Below are 6,793 nucleotides of genomic sequence, written 5' to 3'. Positions count from 1 at the left end.
TCCAGGCCAGTAGCACGTACTCGGGAATCATTGTAGAACAAAGCATTGCAGTGTATGTTTGCTGGTGTTCAAACAACATCCGTTCTTTATCTCTCTGTGTTATCCTCAGGAGAGTGATATCATTCATGGTCACCCGGTTGAAATAGGGTGCTTTTCTTAAGGGGACATTCAGAGGTGCCCGTTCCTGCTGGACTGTTTGCCTATGGCTGAACAGAAATGTTCCCCGCTGTTAGCCACGCGGGGGGGGGGAGGAGGCAAAATGCGACCTTGTAACTAAAGCACATGTGCTATGTATGTAATGTTAACAGCAAGGTTTACCATGAAAGAGTGTACCCATTGTTCTATAAAATGTGTCTTTTCAAATACCACTGTCCCCTTTTTTTTTTTCCTCCACCAGCTGCATGTGTTTCAAGGATCACAGGATCTTCTCCTTCCCAGAGGCTAGCGAAAATTAGAAGGCGAAAAAAACGCACTCGCAATGAAATGTTCTCTGAGCTCACACTGTTCTCCCACACTGACAGAGCACAGATGAATGCATGGAGGCAGACAATGTCAGAGTGCAGGAAAGCACAAAATGACCGGGAGGAGAGGTGGCGGGCTGAAGAGAGTAAGTAGCAGGCTGAAGAGAGGGCTGAAACTGAAAGGTGGCAGCAGCATGATGAGAGGAGACAGGATTCAATGCTGAGGCTGCTGGAGGATCAAACTAATATGCTCCAGCGTATGGTTGAGCTGCAGGAAAGGCAGCAGGAGCACAGACCGCCGCTACAGCCCCTGTGTAACCAACCGCCCTCCTCCCCAAGTTCCAAAGCCTCCTCACCCAGATGCCCAAGAACACGTTGGGGGGGGCCTCCGACCACCCAGCCACTCCAACTCAGAGGATTGTCCAAGTAACAGAAGGCTGGCATTCAATAAGTTTTAAACTTTTAAAGTGCTGTGTGGCCTTGTCCTTCCCTCCTCCACCACCCCTCCTGGGCTACCTTGGCAGTTATCCCCCTATTTGTGTGATGAATTAATAAAGAATGCATGAATGTGAAGCAACAATGACTTTATTGCCTCTGCAAGCGGTGATCGAAGGGAGGTGGGGAGGGGGTTAGCTTACAGGGAAGTAGAGTGAACCAAGGGGCGGGGGATTTCATCAAGGAGAAACAAACAGAACTTTCACACCGTAGCCTGGCCAGTCATGAAACTGGTTTTCAAAATTTCTCTGATGCGCACCACACCCTCCTGTGCTCTTCTAACCGCCCTGGTGTCTGGCTGTGCGTAACCAGCAGCCAGGCGATTTGCCTCAACCTCCCACCCCGCCATAAACATCTCCCCCTTACTCTCACAGATATTGTGGAGCGCACAGCAAGCAGTAATAACAGTGGGAATATTGGTTTCGCTGAGGTCTAACCGAGTCAGTAAACTGCACCAGCGTGCTTTTAAACGTCCAAATGCACATTCTATCACCATTCTGCACTTGCTCAGCCTGTAGTTGAACAGCTCCTGACTACTCTCCAGGCTGCCTATGTATGGCTTCATGAGCCATGGCATTAAGGGGTAGGCTGGGTCCCCAAGGATAACTATAGGCATTTCAACATCCCCAATGGTTATTTTCTGGTCTGGGAAGAAAGTCCCTTCCTGCAGCTTTTGAAACAGACCAGAGTTCCTGAACATGCGAGCGTCATGTACTTTTCCCGACCATCCCACGTTGATGTTGGTGAAACATCCCTTGTGATCCACCAGTGCTTGCAGCACTATTGAAAAGTACCCCTTGAGGTTTATGTACTCGCTGGCTTGGTGCTCCGGTGCCAAGATAGGGATATGGGTTCCGTCTATGGTCCCACCACAGTTAGGGAATCCCATTGCAGCAAAGCCATCTACTATGACCTGCACATTTCCCAGGGTCACTACCCTTGATATCAGCAGATCTTTGATTGCATTGGCTACTTGCATCACAGCAGCCCCCACAATAGATTTGCCCACTCCAAATTGATTCCCAACTGACCGGTAGCTGTCTGGCGTTGCAAGCTTCCACAGGGCTATTGCCACTCGCTTCTCAACTGTGAGTGCTGCTCTCATCTTGATATTCTTGCACCTCAGGTCAGGGGAAAGCAAGTCACAAAGTTCCATGAAAGTGTCCTTATGCATGCGAAAGTTTTGCAGCCACTGAGAATCGTCCCAGACCTGCAACACTATGCAGTCCCACCAGTCTGTACTTGTTTCCCGAGCCCAGAATTGGCGTTCCACCGCATGAACCTACCCCATTAGCACCATGATGCCTAAATTGGCAGGGCCTGTGCTTTGAGAGAAGTCTGTGTCCATGTACTCATCACTCTCATCACCGCGATGATGTCGCCTACTCGCCCGGTTTCGCTTTGCCAGGTTCTGGTGCTGCATATACTGCTGGATAATACGTGTGGTGTTTAATATGCTCCTAATTGCCAAAGTGATCTGAACAGGCTCCGTGCTTGCCGTGGTATGGCGTCTGCACAGAAAAAAGGCACAGAACGATTGTCTGCTGTTGCCCTGACAGAGGAAGGGGCGACTGATGACATGGCTTATAGGGTTGGCTTACAGGGAATTAAAATCAACAAAGGGGGTGGCTTTGCGAGAAACTGAATGGCCGCCTCAAGGATAGAACTCAAAACGGGGTTTAGCAGGCTGTCAATTTCACAGAGGGAGGGAGGAGAAAATGAATACAAAACAAATCTGGTCTATTTCTTGTTTTGAGCCACTTCATCTATCTTTATACATCATGCTGGCAGCAGACTGTGCAGTACGACCACTAGCCATCGTCACCTCCTGGGTGCTCGGCAGAAGATGGTGCAGTATGACTACTGGCCATCGTCTTCTGCTGGCTGCAAATTAAAAGACAGTGCACTGCCGGTAGGACTCAATCGCCATGAGACGAAACAAGGGAAATGACTTGGCTGAGTCACTCCCATGTTTGCCCAGGCGTCCGGTTAAAAGAGCACCCAGAACTACGTCGACGACAGCTACCAGTCATACTGCACTGTCTGCTGCCAAAAGGCAATAAACTGCTGCCGTGTAGCAATGCAGTACCATGTCCGCCAGCACCCAGGAGACATACGGTGACGGTTAGCTGAGTGGGCTCCATGCTTGCCGTGGTATGGTGTCTGCACAGGTAACTCAAGAAAAAAGGTGCAAAACGATTGTCTGCCCTTGCTTTTACAGAGGGAGGGAGGGAGGGAACAGGGGCCTGACGATATGTACCCAGAACCACCCGTGACAATGTTTTAGCCCCATCAGGCACTGGGATTTCTACCCAGAATTCAAATGGGCGGTGGAGACTGTGGGATAGCTACCCACAGTGCAAAGCTCTGGAAGTCGACTGTTGCCTAGGTACTGTGGACACAGTCCGCCGATTACATGCACTTAGAGCATTTGTGTGGGGACACACACACTCAACTGTATAAAAACGCTTTCTACAAAATGGACTTCTATAAATTTGACCTAATTTCGTAGTGTAGACATACCCTAACACATTTATTTGGGCATAAGTTTTCATAGGCTATAACCCACTTCATCAGAGTGGAACTCCCATCTTTTCATGTGCTGTGTATTTATACCTGCCTACTGTATTTTCCACTCCATGCATTGGCTACCTGTCTGATTCCTAGTTCAGACACAGTTACTAATATGTCCAAATGTAGAAAATATTTGCCATTGACATTACTTACAAATGCACTTTAAGGCATTCTCTGCATAACGAACCAAATATCTGTCAGTCCATCTACCATGGACACTGTAAGGATGGCAATTTAATACTCAAAAAGTGCATTTTCTTGTTGGAGATTAAATGTTTTGGCAAGTTAAAGGCGCTGCCGTGGGCTGAGCTGTCACCTAATTATGTCAGTCTCTTTGTGGAGTGTTTTGATAAGTACATCACAGGAGCATCTTTAATCTTCATGCTAAATCTGATCACTTTGTGTCCTAATTCCATGTTCAAACAGTCCTCCACTTGAGACCTTGAAACATATAAGAATACAAATTGCAGTTACCAGTTACAGGAAAAACCTAACTATTTTAACACGGTCTTTTATGCTTTCAGACAATTTTTGAGGAGAGGCCCCGTTGTTCAGTGCCAAGGTACAGGACTGGGAGTCAGGAGACATGGATTCTTTTTGCCAGCTCTGCCACTGACCTGATGTGTCCCCTTGGGCAAGTCACACAACGTCTCAGTTTCTTCATGGGATACTTACCTTCCTTTTTAAAAGTACATTGAGACCCTTAGATTATAAATGCTAAATATTGTTAGTGCACCTGAGGCAGTGTCCAAGTAAATTGCCTCGAAACATTTTGTATTTATGTTACATTTATAATTCGAGGATCTCAAAGAGCTTTACAAACATTCATTGATTCTGTGAAGTAGGTAAATGTAATGATGTCCATTTTCAGGCTGAAGTCAATGGTCGCAGAGCACAGTGATTTCAATGGGACTCAGGCACCTAACTTGCTTAGGTGCTTTTGAAAATCCCACTAGCTGCCTATGGGCATCTTTAGGTACCTAAACACTTTTGAAAATCTGGCCCCATGGGGATTTATGCTTCACAGGTTGATTGGTGGGGAAATCAAGGGCCCAATCCTACCAGGAACTGAGTACAAGTGCAGAGATGTCTGTACACCCATTATAATGATTCATTGAGGGGCCTGATCCTCAGTGGGGCTGAGCACCATCAACTCCCCTGGAAGACAAAGAGCCTGCTCCTGCTTCCATTGAATCAATGAGAGTTCAGGGTGTTCAATAAACATCTGAGGGGCCTAAGGTCTTGTTTGTACTGGGAATTAGCCCCAGTCTCAGAAATCAGTGGCCAGTTACTGCTGTAGTTGCACTGGTACAAATGCCCAGATCAGACAAGGAAAGCTTTGATATGCGTGAGTGGAACTGAGCCTGGTTTCAAGCAAAAAGAAAAGGAGTACTTGTGGCACCTTAGAGACTAACAAAAAAGAAAGTGGTGTTGGAGAGCTGCCTAGTAGCCTCTTGTTCATATTCTGACCTATTCACGATGATGACAGCACCTCCTTTGTCAGCCTTTTTGATTATGATGTCAGAGTTGTTTCTGAGGCTGTGGATCGCATTGTGTTCTGCATGGCTGAGGTTATGGGGCAAGTGATGCTGCTTTTCCACAATTTCAGCCCGTGCACATTGGCGGAAACACTCTATGTAGAAGTCCAGTCTGTTGTTTCGAACTTCAGGAGGAGTCTACCCAGAATCCTTCTTTTTGTAGTGTTGGTAGGAAGGTCTCTGTGGGTTAATATGTTGTTCAGAGGTGTGTTGGAAATATTCCTTGAGTTGGAGACGTCAAAAATAGGATTCTAGATCACCACAGAACTGTATCATGTTCGTGAGGGTGGAGGGGCAAAAGGTGCCACAAGTCCTCCTTTTCTTTTTATGAATACAGACTAACATGGCTGCTACTCTGAAACCTGGTTTCAAGCAGATGCAGCTACCCTTGGGGTGACCTTGGTTGCTAGCTACCAGTTGCTGAAATCAAATCTTATCCCCAGTATAAATAAGGCCATCGACAATGCAATGTCCTCCTCAGGCTGTGCCATTGTCCTTTCTTGCTGCCAAGATGCACATAGTCGTTAGCTTATTTGGTAGAGTTAGACTTGAAATAGCATATTCATTCTTGAGCTCTGATTTTTGGTAGTTTACAGTGTTCAGAAACTATGACCTTTCATTGGGAAATTTCTCTTCCGAAAGGTGAACTTTTTTGGAAAACCTGACATAAACGGAAAGATTGTTCTTATTTGCAAGGAATCCTGCAACCAAAAGCTGCTGGCATGTACTGAGCTCAAGAGGAATCTGCTTGGTCTCCCACTAGCAATGCCTATAAAAAATGGTCTAATGCAAATTAAATGCCTGATTTTCCTATATTCCATTTTCCCTGGGAGATCCCCAGCCAAGCAGTGACAAAGCCCAGCCCCAGACAAACAAATGGGTTTTATGAAACTTAAAATCGCTTCTGAGGGGAGACCAAAAATGAGACATTTTATCCCAAAAGGTAAATATTTGAGAATGCTGTAAGAATTTGGAAATACATGTTGAATATTATATATTTTTTATATTACAATAGGGCCAAAGAATCCACTGAGATCAGATTTCAGAGTAGCAGCCGTGTTAGTCTGTATTCGCAAAAAGAAAAGGAGGACTTGTGGCACCTTAGAGACTAACAAATTTATTTGAGCATAAGCTTTCGTGAGCTACAGCTCACTTCATCGTGAGCTGTAGCTCATGAAAGCTTATGCTCAAATAAATTTGTTAGTCTCTAAGGTGCCACAAGTCCTCCTTTTCTTTTTACTGAGATCAGAGTTCTACTGTGTTGATGCTGTCTGCACACATATAGTTAAAGATAGTTCTAGCCCAAACTGTCTGCCTTGCTTATTTAAACAGTACTCAAAGGGTTGGCAGGCAAAGAGAGGTGAAGTCATTTGCCCAACGTGGCGCAGAAGGAAATAGGCAGAACTGAGCCCTAGCCACTGGACAATGCTGCCTCTAAATTTTAGAGGTTATATGGGAAAGGCATCTGAGCTTTAAAGGAAAAATAATTAGTCTCGGACCTTTTTTTATTTTTAGTTCTTTACAATGTGCAAACAAGCCAAGAAGATGTATAGAATCTGGGCACAGAGTCTGGCCCCAAGTGACTGGCAGTGGGATCCCACCCTGTCTCCCTTTTGCAGGAGGTACAGATGACATTTCTTCAAGTCTCTGCTGAGGGCCCAGCACCAGGAAGTGATAGGAATGCCAATCAAAACCCATAAACCCAGAAAGTCATTGACTCTGTGA

This window comes from Dermochelys coriacea, chromosome 19, assembly GCF_009764565.3.
Source record: "Dermochelys coriacea isolate rDerCor1 chromosome 19, rDerCor1.pri.v4, whole genome shotgun sequence".
NCBI classification, from domain to species: Eukaryota; Metazoa; Chordata; order Testudines; family Dermochelyidae; genus Dermochelys; species Dermochelys coriacea.
This window is presented reverse-complemented; position numbering follows the sequence as displayed.